This window comes from Nerophis ophidion, linkage group LG18 (assembly GCF_033978795.1).
Source record: "Nerophis ophidion isolate RoL-2023_Sa linkage group LG18, RoL_Noph_v1.0, whole genome shotgun sequence".
In the NCBI taxonomy this organism is placed as follows: Eukaryota; Metazoa; Chordata; class Actinopteri; order Syngnathiformes; family Syngnathidae; genus Nerophis; species Nerophis ophidion.
In genome coordinates this window covers 47,312,703-47,335,520 of record NC_084628.1, presented here as the reverse complement: position 1 = coordinate 47,335,520, position 22,818 = coordinate 47,312,703, and the positions used below count along the sequence as shown (strand labels likewise).

The 22,818-nt window shown below is 41.9% G+C and overlaps 1 protein-coding gene across 1 annotated transcript in view; it reads right to left on the bottom strand.

Annotated features, from left to right (window-relative positions):
* The window catches only part of grik4 (glutamate receptor, ionotropic, kainate 4), a 1,015,986-nt gene that overhangs the window by 781,244 nt on the left and 211,924 nt on the right, over nucleotides 1–22,818 (bottom strand). The window contains 1 exon segment of the mRNA XM_061878268.1: nucleotides 14,062–14,228. The gene's annotated coding sequence lies outside the window, so the exon portion shown is untranslated.

The window sequence follows — 22,818 nt, the reverse complement described above, 5'->3', positions numbered from 1 at the left end:
AAGCGAACACGGTTGGATTGGACCACACACACAAAGTACAGTGTTTTATGCAGCGATCATTTTGAAGGATTGTGTTTCGAAGAGGGTCCCTTGTGAAGGGCAGAGATGGGCATCGCCACCGCCCGTCGACTGGTGCTGAAGAAAGGTGTGGGGCCGACCTTTACGTCAGTGGTCCCCAACCTTTTTGTATCCGCAAACCGGTCAACGCTTAATAATTTTTGTCCCGCAGCCTGGGGGGGGTGTCCTTTTATTTATTTATTTTTTTTTTTCCTTCTTTGTCATGAAAAAGGGACGTTTTTGTCGTGAAAAAGGGAGTTTTTTGTGGTTGGTGCACTATTTGTAAGTGTATATTGTGTTTTTTATGTTGATTTAATAAAAAAAAAAAAATATATATATATATATATATATATATACATATATATATATATTTATTTATTTATTTTTTTATAAAAAATTCTTCTGCCGCGGCCCGGTGGTTGGGGACCACTGCTTTAGGTTGTATAGGTACGACCATATAATCTCACTAAAACACTAGTAACACAATAAGCAGATAAGGGATTTTCCAGAATTATCCTAGTAAATGTGTCTAATTACATATGAATAGCGATCACTGTATATTCTTTTTTTTTTCTAGACCTTCACTTCTACTTTCCTCATCCACAAATTTTTCATCCTCGCTCAAATTAATGGGGAAATCGTCGCTTTCTCGGTCCGAATCGCTCTCGCTGCTGGTGGCCATGATTGTAAACAATGTTCAGATGTGAGGAGCTCCACAACCCGTGACGTCACGCGCACATTGTCTGCTACTTCCGGTACAGGCAAGGCTTTTTTATTAGCAACCAAAAGTTGCGAACTTTATCGTTGATGTTCTCTACTAAATCCTTTTTTTTCTTTTCTCTCGCGCTTCACTCTAACTTTCCTCATCCACAAATCTTTCATCCTCGCTCAAATGAATGGGGAAATCGTCGCTTTCTCGGTCCGAATCGCTCTCGCTGCTGGTGGCCATGATTGTAAACAATGTTCAGATGTGAGGAGCTCCACAACCCGTGACGTCACACGCACATCGTCTGCTACTTCAGGTACAGGCAAGGCTTTTTTATTAGCGACCAAAAGTTGCGAACTTTATCGTGGATGTTCTCTACTAAATCCTTTCAGCAAAAATATGGCAATATGGCGAAATGATGAAGTATGACACATAGAATGGACCTGCTATCCCCGTTTAAATAAGAACATCTCATTTCAGTAGGCCTTTAAACACAACAGACAACTGCACACACGAGCGTGGCAAACAGGAAGTGGGGAGATATTTAATGTGTTGCGAGGAAGGTAAACAGGAAATCGCCGACAAGGCAGCGACCAAAGTTGGACAAAGTAACGGCTAATGAGCACGACACCCGAAATGCTTTCATTCCCGGCATGGCTGAGCAAAAAGGACTCACCCAACGGCAACACTGAACACGGCGCTTGACACATACTAGATGGGGTGGGGGTTGGGAGGTGGGGGTGCTTTAATACACCATCTGCACCAAAGTGATAGTCAATACTTGCATCTCATGCAAGATTGCACATGTGGGCAATGAAATTGAAACCGTCTCCGAAAAAAAGCTATTTTCTGTGTGCCAACGTTTGTAAAAGTCACACTCTGACAGTAGCCGATTTTGCCCCAGAGAAATTTGTCTTTACAGCGTTACCATGTGTGCTGGCTTTGCTATACGCCAGAAGTGCCTGTGGGAGAGTGCGGTGGCGGCGTAAAAATGATTTAAAAAAAACACAAAAAAAACGTTTTGGAAATGGGTTTTTCCGTCACGTAAAGTAAGTAGGCCTATTTTCCCCGAGTAATGCATAGACAAATGTCGTCTTGATGCGTTAAATAGGAGGTTCTACGGGGTTCTTTACATGAGTGTGCCTCAGTGCCTCAGATTGCAAGTCTCAGGACTCCTCTTCCAAATATCCGGGAGATCGCAAAAAAGCCGCTGCCTGACCAGGGCTCAGAAAATCTGCAGAGGCTCCTCCCGCCCTCACCAAGGACTGTTTTCACAGCCGGACTCTAATGATTGATTGATTGATTGAACTTTTTAGTAAATTGCACAGTACAGTACATATTCTGTACAATTGACCACTAAATGGTAACACCCCAATAAGTTTTTCAACTTGTTTAAGTCGGGGTCCACGTTAATCAATTCATGGTAATTTATGGTGCGAGTGTTAATATATCAATTCAGGGAAAGAGGTTCCGCAGCCTCCGTAGTGTCAGGTTGAGTTGTTGACGAACCCCAAGATGCAGAGAAGGCGGCAGGCTTTGTGCAGGTAAACATGATTTAATTTAGCAGTAAAATTAAGGCAAAAAACTAACCAGGAACTCGGAGACAGGAAGCAGGAGCTAGAAGACGAGGAACAAAAAAGACAGCAGGCTGCAAACAGTTACAGGTTCAGGTACAAACGGTCAGAGCTAAAAGTTGTAATGATGATAATCCAGAACTGACCGGGGGAAAAAAAAAAAGGTATAAATAGGAGTGTGCTGATTGACACCAGGTGTGGTCAGGTGCCAATCAGCCGCATGTGTGCTGGCATTGGTATATGTCAGAAGTGCCTGTGGGAGAGTACGGTGGCGACGTAAAAATGATTTAAAAAAAAAAAAACATTTTGGAAATGGGTTTTTCCGTCACGTAAAGTAAATAGGCCTATTTTCCCCGAGTAATGCATTGACAAATGCGGTCTTGATGCGTTAATTAAAAGGTTCTACAGGGTTCTTTACATGAGTGTGCCTCAGTGCCTCAGATTGGAAGTCTCATGACTCCTCTTTCAAATATCCAGGAGATCGCAAAAAAGCCGCTGCCTGACCAGGGCTCAGAAAATCTGCAGAGGCTCCTCCCGCCCCCACCAAGGACTGTTTTCACTGCCGGACTCTAATGATTGATTTAACTTTTATTAGTAAATTACAAAGTACAGCACATTTTCCGTACAATTGACCACTAAATGGTAACACCCGAATAAGTTTTTCAACTTGTTTCATGGTAATTTATGGTGCGAGTGGTAATATATCAATTCAGGGAAAGAAGTTCCGCAGCCTCCGTAGTGTCAGGTTGAGTTGTTGACGAACCCCAAGATGCAGATAAGGCGGCAGGCTTTGTGCAGGTAAACATGATTTAATTTAGCACTAAAATTAAGGCAAAAAACTAACCAGGAACTCTGAGACAGGAGCTAGAAGACGAGGAACAAAAAAGACAGCAGGCTGCAAACAGTTACAGGTTCAGTCGTAATGATGATAATCCAGCCCTGACCGGAGGAAAAAACAGGTCTAAATAGGAGTGGGCTGATTGACACCAGGTGTGGTCAAGTGCCAATCAGCCGCATGTGTGCTGGCATCGGTATATGTCAGAAGTGCCTGTGGGAGAGTACGGTGGCGTAAAAATTATTTTAAAAAAACAAAACATTTTGGAAATGGGTTTTTCCGTCACGTAAAGTAAATAGGCCTATTTTCCCCGAGTAATGCATCGACAAATGTCGTCCTGATGCGTTAATTAACAGGTTCTACGGGGTTCTTCACACGAGTGTGCCTCAGTGCCTCAGATTGGAAGTCTCAGGACTCCTCTTCCAAATATCCGGGAGATCGCAAAAAAGCCGCTGCCTGACCAGGGCTCAGAAAATCTACAGAGGCTCCTCCCGCCCCCACCAAGGACTGTTTTCACTGCCGGACTGTAATGATTGATTGATTGAACTTTTATTAGTAAATTGCAAAGTACAGCACATTTTACAGGGACGGCGTGGCGCAGTGGGAGAGTGGCCGAGCGCAACCCGAGGGTCACTGGTTCAAATCCCACCTAGAACCAACCTCGTCACGTCCGTTGTGTCCTGAGCAAGACACTTCACCCTTGCTCCTGATGGGTGCTGGTTGGCGCCTTGCATGGCAGCTCCCTCCATCAGTGTGTGAATGTGTGTGTGAATGGGTAAATGTGGAAGTAGTGTCAAAGCGCTTTGAGTGCCTTGAAGGTAGAAAAGCGCTATACAAGTACAACCCATTTATTTATTTATTTATCATTTACGTACAATTGACCACTAAATGGTAACACCGCGACACCTGTCCGTCACTAATAACAGTCCCCGATAACCTGGACCAATTCAAACCGTCATTTTTATTTTATTATTATTATTTAAATTGCATTGCCTCACATGACTTAATTCTCATTTTGTTCATTTATATTTTGATTTTATTTTGTGTTGAAAATAAAAATAAGGACAATTAAAAGATGTTTTTTAGGAAATCTTTTCTTGTGGCCCAGCCTCAACCAGACTCTGCATCCAGTAAATTGAGTTTGGGACCCTTGCTCTAGTGCCTTGTCTGTGGTAAGTAATTTCCATTGTGTAGTTTTTGAATGATTAGTCCTAATTAAAATAGCACTTTGCCTATCCTCTCTACATCCTGGGGTCACACCATCAGCAGCCATGTGCCATTGTGACAGTTTCTTGTGTCAATATTATAAAGTGGAAAACCAACCATCTGTTGGTTCAACAGACCGGGATCTTCAGCTCTCATTGGATCGGTTCTGAGTGTGAAGCGACCAGAATGAGAATCAGCACCTCCAGGTCCGAGTCCATGGTTCTCGCCCGGAAAAGGGTGGAATGCCATCTCCGGGATGGGGAGGAGACCCTGCCCCAAGTGGAGAAGTTCAAGTACCTAGGAGTCTTGTTCACGAGTGGGGGAAGAGTGGATCTTCAGTAATGCGGACGTTGTACCGATCCATTGTGGTGAAGAAGGAGCTGAGCCGGAAGGCAAAGCTCTCAATTTACCGGTCAATCTACGTTCCCATCCTCACCTATGGTCATGAGCTTTGGGTCATGACCGAAAGGATAAGATCACGGGTACAAGCGGCCCAAATGAGTTTGGGTCTCTCCCTTAGAGATAGGGTGAGAAGCTCCGCCATCCGGGAGGAACTCAAAGTAAAGCCGCTGCTCCTCCACATGGAGAGGAGCCAGATGAGGTGGTTCGGGCATCTGGTCAGGATGCCACCCGAACGCCTCCAACCAGTAGGAGGCCACGGGGAAGACCCAGGACACGTTGGGAAGACTATGTCTCCCGGCTGGCCTGGGAACGCCTCGGGATCCCCCGGGAAGAGCTAGACGAAGTGGCTGGGGAGAGGGAAGTCTGGGTTTCCCTGCTTAGGCTGTTGCCCCCGCGACCCGACATCGGATACGCGGAAGAAGATGGATGGAAAACCAACCACCGCGGACATAGAAGAGTTGAGTTGTGGTAACACTGACATTACTGTAATAAGTTGTAAAATATCCAAACTTTTAACTTTTAACTAGAAAAAAGATGTTAATTGTGATGCACAACCTCAGGCACTCACTGGCATCATAAGTTGCTCCGATATTTTTCCGGGGCCGCCGAGTACAAACGTAAACAGAAGAGGTAGCAGGTGGGAAGCTGCTTGCAGGAGGCTTTCAGGCAACAACACATTTTGTCCTCAAAGTACAAAAAAAAAAGCAATAAACTGCTGTCATTTCCTATAGGGCATCTTTATCTAGAGCATGCACAAAACATAAGAAGGAGGTTAGGGAGAAGGCAAAGAGGTGGTCCTGAGAGGACGCCGCTACAAGCTGGAATGGCCTCTCTTTTCTTTGTGTTGCTCGGATAAAAGCGGTGCAGTAAACGTGTGCCAACATCCACAATACCAAGCAATATATTGCATTTATTTATTGCCATTTCATAAGTAATTTTGGGGTGGGATTAAATAAATGATCTTCTTCCCACTCCCTTTCAGGCAAAACTGGACAATCATGTATTACATACTATATATTACCTGTTGCATTATGTTAATTAGGGACCGATATCCCTTTGTGACCGAGGACCCTATTGTATTTTTCAAAGTTTTATTATTATTACACTGCCGCCTCTTTGGGCTATAATTTGACCCCCTTAACATGCTTCAAAACTCACTAAATTTTAGACACACATCAGGACTGGCAAAACTTGCCATCTAATAAAAAACCAAACCCCAAAACTCAAAATTGCGCTCTAGCACCCCCTAGGAAAAAACACAGACAAAACTGTTTTTAACTTCCGTGAAGAATGTCGTAGAGACATGAAAGAAAAACCTCTATTTAGGGCTGACTTAGACTTACATTTCATAAAATGACCCCCTTCAGCAAAAATCAACAAAAAGTTGGCAAAAACCCCTTCAAAATAACATTTTCTTAAAAAATGTCATTTTTGCCTCTTTGAGCTGTAATTTGACCCCCTAACATGCTTCAAAACTCACTAAATTTTAGACACAAATCAGGACTGGCAAAACTTGCCATCTAATAAAAAACAAACCCCAAAACTCAAAATTGCGCTCTAGCACCCCCTAGAAAAAAACACAGACAAAACGGTTTGTAACTTCCGTTAAGGTCGTAGAGACATGAAAGAAAAGCCTCTATGTAGGGCTGACTTAGACTTACATTTCATAAAATGACATCCTCCAGCAAAAATCAACAAAAAGTCGGCAAAAACCCCTTCAAAATAACATTTTCTTAAAAAAATTAATTTTTGCGTCTTTGAGCTGTAATTTGACCCCCTTAACATGCTTCAAAACTCACTAAATTTTAAACACACATCAGGACTGGCAAAAATTGCCATCTAATAAAAAACCAAACCCCAAAACTCAAAACTGCGCTCTAGCACCCCCTAGGAAAAAACACAGACAAAACGGTTTGGAACTTCCGTTAAGGTCGTAGATACATGAAAGAAAAACCTCTATGTAGGGCTGACTTAGACTTACATTTCATAAAATGACACCCTCCAGCAAAAATCAACAAAAAGTCGGCAAAAACCCCTTCAAAATAACATTTTCTTAAAAAATGTCATTTTTGCCCCTTTGAGCTGTAATTTGACCCCCTTAACATGCTTCAAAACTCACTAAATTTTAGACACACATCACGACTGGCAAAACTTGCCATCTAATAAAAAACCAAACCCCAAAACTCAAAATTGCGCTCTAGCACCTCCTAGGAAAAAATACAGACAAAACGGTTTGTAACTTCCGTTAAGAAGGTCGTAGAGACATGAAAGAAAAACCTCTATGTAGGGCTAACTTAGACTTACATTTCATAAAATAACATCCTTCAGCAAAAATCAACAAAAAGTTGGCAAAAACCCCTTCAAAATAACATTTTCTTAAAAAATGTCATTTTTGCCTCTTTGAGCTGTAATTTGACCCCCTTAACATGCTTCAAAACTCACTAAATTTTAGACACAAATCAGGACTGGCAAAACTTGCCATCTAATAAAAAAACCAAACCCCAAAACTCAAAATTGCGCTCTAGTACCCCCTAGGAAAAAACACAGACAGAACTGTTTTAACTTCCGTTAAGAATGTCGTAGAGACATGAAAGAAAAACCTCTATGTAGGGCTGACTTAGACTTACATTTCATAAAATGACATCCTTCAGCAAAAATCAACAAAAAGTCGGTAAAAACCCCTTCAAAATAAAATTTTCCCAAAAAATGTAATTTTTGCCTCTTTGAACTGTAATTTGACCCCCTTAACATGCTTTAAAACTCACTAAATTTTAGACACACATCAGGACTGGCAAAAATTGCCATCTGATAAAAAAACCAAACCCCAAAACTCAAAATTGCGCTCTAGCACCCCCTAGGAAAAAACACAGACAAAACGGTTTGTAACTTCCGTTAAGAAGGTCGTAGAGACATGAAAGAAAAACCTCTATGTAGGGCTGACTTTGACTTACATTTCATAAAATAACATCCTTCAGCAAAAATCAACAAAAAGTTGGCAAAAACCCCTTCAAAATAATATTTTCTTAAAAAAATTAATTTTTGCGTCTTTGAGCTGTAATTTGACCCCCTTAACATGCTTCAAAACTCACTAAATTTTAGACACACATCAGGACTGGCAAAACTTGCCGTCTAATAAAAAACCAAACCCCAAAACTCAAAATTGCGCTCTAGCACCCCCTAGGAAAAACCACGGACAAAACTGTTTGTAACCTCCGTTAAGAATGTCGTAGAGGCATGAAAGAAAAACCTCAATGTAGGGCTGACTTAGACTTACATTTCATAAAATAACATCCTCCAGCAAAAATCAACAAGAAGTTGGCAAAAACCCCTTCAAAATAACATTTTCTTAAAAAATTTCATTTTTGCCTCTTTGAGCTGTAATTTGACCCCCTTAACATGCTTCAAAACTCACTAAATTTTAGACACACATCAGGACTGGCAACACTTGCCGTCTAATAAAAAACCAAACCCCAAAACTCAAAATTGCGCTCTAGCACCCCCTAGGAAAAAACACAGACAAAACGGTTTGTAACTTCCGTTAAGAAGGTCGTAGAGACATAAAAGAAAAACCTCTAAGTAGGGCTGACTTAGACTTACATTTCATAAAATAACATCCTTCAGCAAAAATCAACAAAAAGTCGGCAAAAACCCCTTCAAAATAACATTTTCTTAAAAAATGTCATTTTTGCCTCTTTGAGCTGTAATTTGACCCCCTTAACATGCTTCAAAAATAGGAAGTTTTCAAACTGTCAGTAATTGTTGAGACATGGAGAATAGGTACTGTAGGATTAAATAAACACTACTTCTTCCTACTTTGGACATGTTGAATTGTGCAAGTGTAATCATTTGATGTACCTTAATGATACCTCATTAGCGCTGAACATTCTGAAAAGCTCCTTCTTTGAACCCTGCCCTTTATACAATGATGCGGTTGATATATGGATTTTTCCAGGCTTTAGGAGATTAACATACTGCCAGTAAATTTAGCCTCGTTGCGTCAGACCAATGAAATGTTCACATAAAATCAAACCCTCTCACACAATCATTCAGTCAGCAATTTAGCATGTTATGGACTCACCCTCATTGAAGAAATGACAAAATGCACAAGACGCAGCCCCAAAACCAAAGACGATCAACCTGGCCATTTAAAAAGTACACAGCTGCATTCAAAAACAGATGGGCCACAACTAATATGACCCGACAGTCCACAGAAGATGACAACTTCAGCGGTTTTAGGGCGAAGGAGAACGAGGAAGATTGTTCTCAATGACTTCTAAAATGTGTCCAAAAATTAGGTAGGTGCATCTTATATTTAAGTGTGTTCTATTGCCTGGAAATTACGATATATGTTTGTGTGTGCACAAAAAAACAAAATACATTGAAAATTGTGCATTTAAAACAGAAAAGTGTTTCTGTGGACATGGCCTCAAACACAGGAAGTGGTCAAACTGTCAGTAATTGTTGAGACATGGAGAATAGGTACTGTAGGATTAAATAAACACTACTTCTTCCTACTTTGGACATGTTGAATTGTGCAAGTGTAATCGTGTGATGGTTCTTAATGATATCTCATTAAAGCTGAAGATTCTGACCAGCTCTGTCTTTGAAGTCTGTGCTTTTTACAATGCTGCGGATAATTTATGGAACTTTCCAGATTCAGGAGCTTCAGATACCACCAGTAAATATTGCTTTGTTGTGTCAGACCAATGACATATTCACATAAAATCAAACCCCCTCACAAGATCATTCAGTCAGTAATTTAGCACGTTATGGACTCACCCTCATTGAAGAAACGACACAATGTACAAGACGCAGCCCCAAAACCAAAGACGATCAACCTGGCCATTTAAAACGTACACAGCTGCAGCAAAAAACCAGATGGGCCACCACTATTATTCCCCGACAGGCCACCGAAGATGACAACTTCAATGGTTTCAGGGCGGAGGAGGAGGAGAACGAGGAAGATTGTTCTCAATGACTTCTCCAGTAGACTTCTGTATGCCGTGTTATAGGTACTGTATTTGTTGTATTTGTGAATGAACACAAGTGCCTGTGTAAATATTTAATGTTTCCATGACTACACCCGTGGCTTATGGACTTGTGCCAACAGTATTTTTACAAAATATTTTTTTTTAAATAACTGTTTTTGTTTTGAAAATAAAATAGGAAGTTTTCAAACTGTCAGTAATTGTTGAGACATGGAGAATAGGTACTGTAGGATTAAATAAACACTACTTCTTCCTACTTTGGACATGTTGAATTGTGCAAGTGTAATCATTTGATGTGCCTTAATGATACCTCATTAGCGCTGAACATTCTGAAAAGCTCCTTCTTTGAACCCTGCGCTTTATACAATGATGCAGTTGATATATGGATTTTTCCAGGCTTTAGGAGATTAACATACTGCCAGTAAATTTAGCCTTGTTGCGTCAGACCAATGAAATGTTCACATAAAATCAAACCCCCTCACAAGATCATTCAGTCAGCAATTTAGCACGTTATGGACTCACCCTCATTGAAGAAACGACAAAATGCACAAGATGCAGCCCCAAAACCAAAGACGATCAACCTGGCCATTTAAAAAGTACACAGCTGCAGCAAAAAATAGACGGGCCACAACTATTATGACCCGACAGTCCACAGAAGATGACAACTTCAGCGGTTTTAGGGCGGAGGAGAACGAGGAAGATTGTTCTCAATGACTTCTAAAATCTGTCCAAAAATTAGGTAGGTGTGGCTTAAATTTAGGTGCGTTCTATTGCCTGGAAATTACGATATATGTTTGTGTGTTGACAAAAAAACTAAATGCATTGAAAATTTTGCATTTTAAAAAAATATCTGTGTTTCTGTGGACATAGTCTCAAACACAGGAAGTGGTCAAACTGTCAGTAATTGTTGAGACATGGAGAATAGGTACTGTAGGATTAAATAAACTCTACTTCTTCCTACTTTGGACATGTTGAATTGTGCAAGTGTAATCATGTGATGTACCTTAATTATACCTCATTAGCGCTGAACATTCTGAAAAGCTCCTTCTTTGAACCCTGCCCTTTATACAATGATGCGGTTGATACACAGATTTTTCCAGGCTTTAGGAGATTCACATACTGCCAGTAAATTTAGCCTTGTTGCATCAGACCAATGAAATGTTCACATAAAATCAAACCCCCTCACAAGATCATTCAGTCAGCAATATAGCACGTTATGGACTCACCCTCATTGAAGAAACGACAAAATGCACAAGATGCAGCCCCAAAACCAAAGACGATCAACCTGGCCATTTAAAAAGTACACAGCTGCAGCAAAAAACAGATGGGCCACCACTATTATGACCCGACAAGCCACAGAAGATGACAACTTCAGCGGTTTTAGGGCGGAGGAGAACGAGGAAGATTGTTCTCAATGACTTCTAAAATCTGTCCAAAAATTAGGTAGGTGTGGCTTAAATTTAGGCGCGTTCTATTGCCTGGAAATTACGATATATGTTTGTGTGTGGACAAAAAAACAAAATGCATTGAAAATTGTGCATTTAAAAAAATATATGTGTTTCTGTGGACATTGTCTCAAACACAGGAAGTGGTCAAACTGTCAGTAATTGTTGAGACATGGAGAATAGGTACTGTAGGATTAAATAAACACTACTTCTTCCTACTTTGGACATTTTGAATTGTGCAAGTGTAATCGTGTGATGTTCCTTAAATATACCTTATTAACCCTGAACATTCTGAAAAGCTCCTTCTTTGAACCCTGCACTTTATACAATGATGCGGTTGATTTATGGAATTTTCCGGATTCAGGAGCTTCGCATACCACCAATAAATTTAGCCTTGTATCATCGGACCAATGAAATGTTCACATAAAATCAAACCCTCTCGCACAATCATTCAGTCAGAAATATAGCATGTTATGGACTCACCCTCATTGAAGAAACGACAAAATGCACAAGATGCAGCCCCAAAATCAAAGACGATCAACCTGGCCATTTAAAAAGTACACAGCTGCAGCAAAAAAACAGATGGGCCACCACTATTATGCCCCGGAAAGGTCATCAAAGGTGACAACTTCAGCAGTTTCAGGGCGGAGGAGGAGGAGAACGAGGAAGATTGTTCTCAATGACTTCTCCAGTAGACTTCTGTATGCCGTGTTATAGGTACTGTATTTGTTGTATTTGTGAATGAACACAAGTGCCTGTGTAAATATTTATGTTTCCATGACTACACCTGTGGCTTATGGACTTGTGCCAACAATATTTTTACTAAATAAAATGTTTTAAATAACAGTTTTTCTTTTGACGTTGCCTCAAAAATAGGAAGTTTTCAAACTGTCAGTAATTGTTGAGACATGGAGAATAGGTACTGTAGGATTAAATAAACACTACTTCTTCCTACTTTGGACATGTTGAATTGTGCAAGTGTAATCATTTGATGTACCTTAATGATACCTCATTAGCGCTGAACATTCTGAAAAGCTCCTTCTTTGAACCCTGCCCTTTATACAATGATGCGGTTGATATACGGATTTTTTCCGAGCTTTAGGAGATTCATTTACTGCCAGTAAATTTAGCCTTGTTGCATCAGACCAATGAAATGTTCACATAAAATCAAACCCCCTCACAAGATCATTCAGTCAGCAATTTAGCATGTTATGGACTAACCCTCATTGAAGAAATGACAAAATGCACAAGATGCAGCCCCAAAACCACAGACGATCAACCTGGCCATTTAAAAAGTACACAGCTGCAGCAAAAAACAGATGGGCCACAACTAAAATGACCCGACAGGCCACAGAAGATGAAAACTTCAGCTGTTTTAGGGCGGAGGAGAACGAGGAAGATTGTTCTCAATGACTTCTAAAATCTGTCAAAAAATTAGGTAGGTGCATCTTATATTTAAGTGTGTTCTATTGCCTGGAAATTACGATATATGTTTGTGTGTGGACAAATAAACAAAATGCATTGAAAATTGTGCATTTTAAAAAAATATCTGTGTTTCTGTGGACATGGCCTCAAACACAGGAAGTGGTCAAACTGTCAGTAATTGTTGAGACATGGAGAATAGGTACTGTAGGATTAAATAAACACTACTTATTCCTACTTTGGACGTATTGAATTGTGCAAGTGTAATCATGTGATGTTCCTTAATTATACCTCATTAACGCTGAACATTCTGAAAAGCTCCTTCTTTGAACCCTGCACTTTATACAATGATGCGGTTGATTTATGGAACTTTCCGGGTTCAGGAGCTTCAGATACCGCCAGTAAATTTTGCCTTGTTGCATCAGACCAACGAAATGTTCACATAAAATCAAACCCTCTTACGCAATCATTCAGTCAACAATTTAGCACGTTATGGACTCACCCTCAATGAAGAAATGACAAAATGCACAAGATGCAGCCCCAAAACCAAAGACGATCAACCTGGCCATTTAAAAAGTACACAGCTTCAGCAAAAAAAACAGATGGCCCACCACTATTATGAGCCGACAGGCCACCGAAGATGACAACTTCAATGGTTTCAGGGCGGAGGAGGAGGAGAACGAGGAAGATTGTTCTCAATGACTTCTCCAGTAGACTTCTGTATGCAGTGTTATAGGTACTGTATTTGTTGTATTTGTGAATGAACACAAGTGCCTGTGTAAATATTTAATGTTTCCATGACTACACCTGTGGCTTATGGACTTGTGCCAACAATATTTTTACTAAATAAAATGTTTTAATATAACTGTTTTTATTTTGACATTGCCTCAAAAATAGGAAGTGGTCAAACTGTCAGTAATTGTTGAGACATGGAGAATAGGTACTGTAGGATTAAATAAACACTACTTCTTCCTACTTTGGACATGTTGAATTGTGCAAGTGTAATCATGTGCTGTTCCTTAATTATACCTCATTAACGCTGAACATTCTGAAAAGCTCCTCCTTTGAACCCTGCGCTTTATACAATGATGCAGTTGATATACGGATTTTTCCAGGCTTTAGGAGATTCACATACTGCCAGTAAATTTAGCCTTGTTGCATCAGACCAATGAAATGTTCAAATACAATCAAACCCCCTCAATCATTCAGTCAACAATTAAGCACGTTATGGACTCACCCTCATTGTAGAAACGACAAAACGCACACGACGCATCCCCAAAATAAACACTACTTCTTCCTACTTTGGACATGTTGAATTGTGCAAGTGCAATCATGTGATGTACCTTAATGATACCTCATTAACCGTGTTCAAAATAGCAAAAGCTGTTACCATGATCATAAGGCATAAGGGAATGTATTTTCTTACCTTTGATCTCCTGAGTTGCGGTGCTTCTAGTCCATTTTGCTGTGCACCCCCGGCTGTCAGACTTTAGTGGTTGTGGTTGTCCACTTAGCTTCTCCTCATCTCCCAAGCACAATTAGGGTATGTGCCACCAGCTGCACTCAAAACGTGTTTGGGATCCCGCATACAGACTGGAAGGAAACAAGAAGGAGTTTGTCAGGAAGGCCAAATTGTCAAATGTGTGAACTTCAAAACAGCTCGAGTAATATCGTGCAAAGAAATAATCATCTTCCACGAAACTTTCCAAAACATTTTCAAAGACAGAGATGGAAAATAACATTTGAGAGGTGACGTAATCTAAAACAGCCTTGCGTAAACACTTCAATGCTCAAGAGCATGTGCACCTTCATTGGTAAGTCAGGTTAAGCTGTGGTATCAAATATCAATAACATTTTTAAAAAATATGAAGAAGAATTTACAACAAATATAACAATGAGGAGGAAACTCAATATGTAGTGGGTGCGATTTATTGATTTTTGCTTCAATGATGATGTTGTGATCATCTGTCATCGACTTCAAGAAGAAAATGACCCATGTGGAGCCCATCATCATCCAGGGCCGGGAACAGTAGACTGGACTGGAAGGACAAGAGCCAAGCTGTATACAGGAAAGACCCGAGCAGACTATTTTTCCTGAGGATGCTTGGATCCTTTAAGACAGGGGTGCCCATTACGTCGACCGCGGGGGGTGTGTCAGTCGATCTCCAGCCAGGCTTTTAAAAAAAATAGACCTAAAAATGAGTGATCATCAATCTTCACCAAGACGTCACTTAAATGACATTCACGGTACCGGAGGGTCTTGTGAGATGACGCTGGCTGCTGCCAGTTCATTGTTATGAAAATATGACCGAGAGGAAGGCCAGAAACACTTTTTATTTCAACAGACTCTCGCGCCGTACCTTCCGTCAAAACTCTAAAGGCCGACTGCACATTTCCTATCTTCACAATAAAAGCCCTGCTTCATGCTGCCTGCGCTAACTAAATACAGAGTCTCGGAAAACTGGCGTGCACAAGCGATCCCTCAGAAAGCTGGCGTGCACATCACTTGTGCACGCCAGCTTTCCGAGACTCTTATTTTGTTAGCGCAGGCAGTATGAAGCAGGGCTTTTATTGTGAAGATAGGAAATGTGCAGTCGGCCTTTAGAGTTTTGACGGCGCGAAAGTCTGTTGAAATAAAAAGTGTTTCTCGCCTTCCTCTCTGTCATTTTTTCATAATAATGAACTGGCAGCAGCCAGCGTCATCTCACAAGACCCTCGGGTGCCGTGAATGTCACTCAAAAAAAGCTACGGAATTTGCCGCCAATGTTTTTCTTGTAAAGTGTATGGAAGCTGGATGAATTAGATGCCAAAAACCAACCACTTTCATGTGGTATTGTACAGAAAGGACAACTTTTTTTCTCCTCCATTTGAAAATGTGGGCGTTATCATCATTACTGTCTGATTCCAATCAATGCAAGTCATCAGAATCAGGTAATACACCAACTTATATTCTTGTCTTTGTGAAAGAAAGACATCTATATGTGTTACACATGCTTGTATTATCATTAAACACATTTAACTTGTTTACAAAAATGTCTCTTTCATAAATAAATAAATATAAATGATATATATAAATGAGGTAGATCCCCTCGAGTTGGTCAATTGAAAAGTAGCTCGCCTGCAGAAAAAGTGTGGGCACCCCTGCTTTAATGTGTGCATCAAACTGTTGGAGATCTTTTTTCAGTCTGTTGTGGCCAGTGCCCTGTACTTTGCAGTGGTTTGTTGGGGGAGCAGCACCAGCAAAAGGGACTCAAACCGGATCGACAAACTGATCCAGAAAGCCAGCCAAACTATTGGCAGTTGGAGGCGTCTGTGTCAGTGAAGGACAGGAAGACAGTGGACAAACTGCTGGCCATCATGGACAACCCTGCCCACCCACTCCACCAGACAATTGAGAGACAGCAGAGCTCATACTCCAACAAGCTCCTTCAGCTTCGTTCCCACAGTGTTGGATTCAAGAATTCCTTCACTACGCACTCCATCCAGCTAATAATCACTCGCCATACAGCAATAGATGATATCTGTCTGTTACCTCTCTTTGTTTATGTGGAGGGGGGCGTGGTCACAGCTGACAGGTGATTAGATTGCCCAGGTGGGACTAGTTAACTAATCACCTCTTATCAGTAGCGGCCCGGAGCAGAAGGGGGAGGAGGGCTTGGACACAGTGTGTTGTCCAGCTTATGAGATGCCATGCAAGTGTAAGCCACTGTGACACTATTGTTCTTTTTTTAAATTTTTTATAAATGTCTAATGATAATGTCAGTGAGGGATTTTTAATCACTGCTATGCTGAAATGATAACTAATATTGATACTGTTGTTGATAATATTCATTTTTGTTTCACTACTTTTGGTTTGTTCTGTGTGGTGTTTGTGTCTCCTCTCAATTGTTCTGTTTATTGCAGTTCTGAGTGTTGCTGGCTCAGGTTTGGTTTTGGAATTGGATTGCATTGTTATGGTATTGCTGTGTAGTGGTTTGTTGGATTGATAAAAATATAATAATAGAAAAAAAATTAAAAATACAAATAATAAATAAAAAAATAAAAATAGATTTAAAAAAAAAATGAGAAACGATTCTGAATCGCACAACGTATTCGAATCTATTTTTTTCCCCACCCCTAGCTATCAGTATCGTTTTATCCATCTGGCTGTCGTAATTATGAAACGCTGTGAAATTCGGATAAACTGGCGCTGCATACACATAACAATGGGTTGTACTTGTATAGCGCTTTTCTACCTTCAAGGTCCCCAAAATGCACGTGGACACCCCCTCATGCTCTCTCAGGGAGAGCATGTCCCAAATTCCAAGCTGCTGTTTTGAGGCATGTTAACAAAAATAATGCACTTTGTGACTTCAATAATAAATATGGCAGTGCCATGTTGGCATTTTTTCCATAACTTGAGTGGATTTATTTTGAAAAACATTGTTACATTGTGTGGAGAGGCGGAGCCGACGGTCCGACGGAGCAGCGGGGCACGCTGCAGCCCTGTCCAAGATGGCGGCAAGGAGGCGGCGAATGCGGCTGAGCGGAGAGGCGGGGCGTGCCGGGAGCGACGCCGTAATCTAATTCAGGTGCGTGGATCGCGCACCGGCACACTATTAACATTTTTCCTTACGCTGCATAAAAGGGGAGAAGGAGGAGAGGTAGGGGCAGAAAGGGGGAGAGTCCGCAGCAGCGATCGAAGAGCAACAAAAAGCCAGCCATAGACGAGGACGACGACGACGGCTGAAAGAGCGGACCGTGAGCGAGCAGCTGAAAAGCGATCCGTCCTGAGACAAAGTTTTATTGCAAAATAAAGAAGTCAAACCTGATCAAAAGCCATGTCCTTCCTGGTCGGTCCGTTGAACCCGCACGACGACAGCAAACGACTGTCACACATTGTTCAATGCATCCAGCGGGGCATCACAACAAAATTAAGCATAATAATGTGTTCATTCCACGACTCTATATATCGGAATCGGTAATTAAGAGTTGGACAATATCAGAATATTGGCAAAAAAGACATTATTGGACATCTCTAATTGAAAATGTACATTAATTTCTATTACTGTACTGTAAACAGACATTAATTAGTCGACAATGTCATCTATTTTCAAAACACGCTTTTGTCCCGCAGAGAAGAAGTGCTTATTAAAAGCAACTTGACAACATGGTCACACTGCAGAGGACATCCAATATCCACTTGAGAATTGGCCGTGCAAAATGCAACTTCAGAGTTTGCTGTCGACTTTTGCTGATGTTTGTTTTACTTTGTCCCTTACTCAGCAGCCTTCCTTATTTATTTAGCACCTCCCATATTTGTCATTCTGTCGCGGCGTATACATTGAGCATCAGCCGTCCAAAGAAGCTCAAAGACGGGACAAGTTTCCGTGCTGGAATAAAGAGTGTGAATGTGATGGCATCGCGTGTTAATTGCACTCTTCTTGGGGAAAACTCGACTTGAATGATAGACTCATTGTTATCTCGCCCTGCCTTAATCCTCTTAAGCATGGAATTCACCAAAGTTGCACAGGTTGTAACCAAGATCTTCTTCCACTCACCCAAGATGATGTCAGCTGGTGTTCAAAAACAAGAAACAAAATACGAAAATTAAGGCTATTTTATTTGAACTAAGCAAAATTATCTGCCAATAGAACAAGAAAATTTGGCTTGTCAAGACTTTCCAAAACAAGTCAAATTAACTAACCTCATTGAACCCCTAAAATACCTTAAAATAAGTATATTCTCACTAATAACAAGTGCACTTTTCTTGGTTGAAAAAAAAGAGACCTTTTTGCTCAATATGTAGAAAAATATTCTTTAATGAATGCACAGAAATAAACTCAAAGACAGATATGTTCTGTGCCGGATTATAGCTAAATAGTTAAATTCTATCTGCAGTCCCTGGCTACCTAATTGTGCCAGCAACTTGAGGGTTGCAGGTTCGATTGCCGCTTGTGCCATCCTAGTTACTGCCGTTGTGTCCTTGGGCAAGACACTTTACCCACCTGCTCCCAGTGCCACCCACACTGCTTTAAATGTAACTTAGATATTGGGTGTCACTATGTAAAGCGCTTTGAGTCACTTGAGAAAAGCGCTATATAAATATACTTCACTTCACTTCACAGAGTACAGTACATATTCCCAACAATTGACCACTAAATGGTAACAAAAGTGTTTCAACTCGTTCAAGTCGGAGTCCAAGTTAATCAATTCATGGTAATTTATGGTGCGAGTGGTAATACGAGAGGTGCAAATCTAGTAACAAATGAAGGGATAATTAATTCCCAAGAAAAACAGCACATGGCGGTGGTTTGACTTCAAGCAGGAAGATGTCGAACAGACAACCGTCACATGTCAAGTATGCGGCAAAAGTGTTGTTACAAAAAGTAGCATTGCTGCTAATTTGAAGGATCATTTGAAAAGTCGGGCTTCACGGTGGTAGAGGGGTTAGTGCGTCTGCCTCACAATACGAAGTTCCTGCAGTCCTGGGTTCAAATCCAGGCTCGGGATCTTTCTGTGTGGAGTTTGCATGTTCTCCCCGTGAATGCGTGGGTTCCCTCCGGGTACTCCGGCTTCCTCCCACCTCCAAAGACATGCACCTGGGGATAGGCCCCTCCCACCTCCAAAGACATGCACCTGGGGATAGGCCCCTCCCACCTCCAAAGACATGCACCTGGGGATAGGCCCCTCCCACCTCCAAAGACATTCACCTGGGGATAGGCCCCTCCCACCTCCAAAGACATGCACCTGGGGATAGGCCCCTCCCACCTCCAAAGACATGCACCTGGGGATAGGCCCCTCCCACCTCCAAAGACATGCACCTGGGGATAGGCCCCTCCCACCTCCAAAGACATTCACCTGGGGATAGGCCCCTCCCACCTCCAAAGACATGCACCTGGGGATAGGTCCCTCCCACCTCCAAAGACATGCACCTGGGGATAGGCCCCTCCCACCTCCAAAGACATGCACCTGGGGATAGGTTGATTGGCAACACTAAATGGGCCCTAGTGTGTGAATGTTGTCTGTCTATCTGTGTTGGCCCTGTGATGAGGTGGCGACTTGTCCAGGGTGTACCCCGCCTTCCGCCCGATTGTAGCTGAGATAGGCGCCAGCGCCCCCCGCGACCCCAAAAGGGAATAAGCGGTTGAAAAATGGATGGATGGATTTGAAAAGTCTCCCACTCGAGAAAGTAAGGGTGCTTGAAACTCTGCATGTCAACCTCTCCGTTCGGTGCCACACCCACAAAATACAGAAAAAAAACATTTCCAGTTCAACACCGTTTAAAAGAAATAACGTCCGCAGGAACCTACCACATAGCGAAGGATATACAATGTTTGATTTCCTATTATGCAGCTCATTTTTATTTGAGAGTTATTAAAATATCTTGTGTGACATCATGCACAAAAGTGCACTTTATTTGATTTAAACTATTGTAGTGGTGTTCTGTACAAAAAGTGCATTTTAATTTAATGTTTTGATATGTCATCTTAGTGACATCATGCACAAAAGTGCACTAAGATTGTTTTAAAAATGTCTCCGACAATCTTGCACTTTCTGTTTGTGCCACTGCTTAATAACTGTTTAATAAATACAGTTTTGGCCAAATGACTTAATTGTGGTTTCCTTCTCTGCATGAAAGTTTAAAAGTAGCATATATTAATGCAGTATGAAGAAGAATGTTTTAATGTAGACACATAGAATCATCATACTGCTGTGATTATATGCATCAAGTGTTCATTCAAGGCTAAGGCAAATTATGGAGATATATATGGTGTATCATGACTTCCATCCATCCATCCATCTTCTTCCACTTATCCGAGGTCGGGTCGCGGGGGCAACAACCTAAGCAGGGAAACCCAGACTTCCCTCTCCCCAGCCACTTCGTCTAGCTCTTCCCGGGGGATCCCGAGGCGTTCCCAGGCCAGCCGGGAGACATAGTCTTCCCAACGTGTCCTGGGTCTTCCCCGTGGCCTCCTACCAGTTGGACGTGCCCTAAACACCTCCCTAGGGAGGCGTTCGGGTGGCATCCTGACCAGATGCCCGAACCACCTCATCTGGCTCCTTTCCATGTGGAGGAGCAGCGGCTTTACTTTGAGTTCCTCCCGGATGGCAGAGCTTCTCACCCTATCTCTAAGGGAGAGACCCAAACTCATTTGGGCCGCTTGTACCCGTGATCTTATCCTTTCAGTCATGACCCAAAGCTCATGACCATAGGTGAGGATGGGAACGTAGATCAACCGGTAAATTGAGAGCTTTGCCTTCCGGCTCAGCTCCTTCTTCACCACAACAAATCGATACAGCGGCAGCATTACTGAAGACGCCGCACTGATCCGCCTGTCGATCTCACGAACCACTCTTCCCTCACTTGTGAACAAGACTCCTAGGTACTTGAACTCCTCCACTTGGGGCAGGGGTTCCTCCCCAACCCGGAGATGGCATTCCACCCTTTTCCGGGCGAGAACCATGGACTCAGACTTGGAGGTGCTGATTCCCAGCAGTCGCTTCACACTTGGCTGCGAACCAATCCAGCGAGAGCTGAAGATCCCGGTCAGATGAAGCCATCAGGACCACATCATCTGCAAAAAGCAGAGACCTAATCCTGCGGTCACCAAACCGGAACCCCTCAACGCCTTGACTGCGCCTAGAAATTCTGTCCATAAAAGTTATGAACAGAATGGGTGACAAAGGACAGCCTTGGCGGAGTCCAACCCTCACTGGAAACGTGACCGACTTACTGCCAGCAATGCGGACCAAGTTCTGACACTGATCATACAGGGAGTGGACCGCCACAATAAGACAGTCCGATACCCCATACTCTCTGAGCACTCCCCACAGGACTTCCCGAGGGACACGGTCCAATGCCTTCTCCAAGTCCACAAAGCACATGTAGACTGGTTGGGTGCATGGGAGTATCGTGACTTGGCTTAAAAAATTAACCAGATATTAATAAAAAGTTATGTAGGAATGCATATTCGGTCCATTTTGATAATGTTAAAATTGGCAAAAAAATTGCAATAACATTGTACGACGAGCATGAAAAATGTTAAAAAAAAAAAAACGTGCAAGTATTACGATCAAAAAGTGTACATTGAATCGAAACAAGCAGTTGAACAAAAAACACAGTAAAACCACTAAAAAAACCCAACCTCCATGGAGAGGTAATGAAGAGACACTTATGTTGAAAGCTGGAACGCAGGCAGAAAATAGATGAAGGGATAGGACTAAGAAGGTAGCGGCACCCTCAAGGGCACTTTGTTTCTACTTAAATGATTTGTGGTCTTGTTTTTTTAAATGTCATCAGATGAAGCTCTCTCGCTACAAAGACTGTAAATGGGAAGTTAGAGCCCGGGAGGCGTCGGAGGGAATCAAATCCAGAATGGATGACCGTTAAATACGCCGCTCGGTGGCTCTCTCAGCAAAAAAAAAATTTGCAGATTTGGTGCGAATTAAAGGCCTACTGAAAGCCACTACTAGCGACCACGCAGTCTGATAGTTTATATATCAATGATGAAATATTAACATTGCAACACATGCCAATACGGCCGCTTTAGTTTACTAAATTGCAATTTTAAATTTCACACGAAGTCACGCATTGTAGAGGACATTTTGTTCCATAAATAAGTTGTCTCTTTTCATCGCATAATTCCACAGTATTATGGACTACTGTGTTGCTGAAATCTTTTGCAATTTGTTCAATGAATAATGGAGACGTCAAAGAAGAAAGCTGTAGGTGGGAAGCGGTGTATGGCGGCCGCCTTTAGCAACACAAACACAGCCGGTGTTTCATTGTTTACATTCCCGAAAGATGACGGTGAAGCTTTACTATGGAACAGAGCGGTCAGGCGAACACGGTTGGATTGGACCACACACACAAAGTACAGTGTAGTATGCAGCGATCGTTTTGAAAGATAGTGTTTCAAAGAGGGTCCCTTGCGAAGGGCAGAGATGGGCATCGCCACCACCCGTCGACTGGTGCTGAAGAAAGGTGCGGGGCCGACCTTCAGGTTGTACAGGTACGACCGTATAATCCCAATAAAACACTAGTAACACAATAAGCAGATAAGGGATTTTCCAGAATTATCCTAGTAAATTTGTCTAATAACATCTGAATCGCTCCAACTGTATAGTCTTTTTTTTTTCTAGGCCTTCACTCTCACTTTCCTCATCCACAAATCTTTCATCCTGTCATAACTTAGCTTGG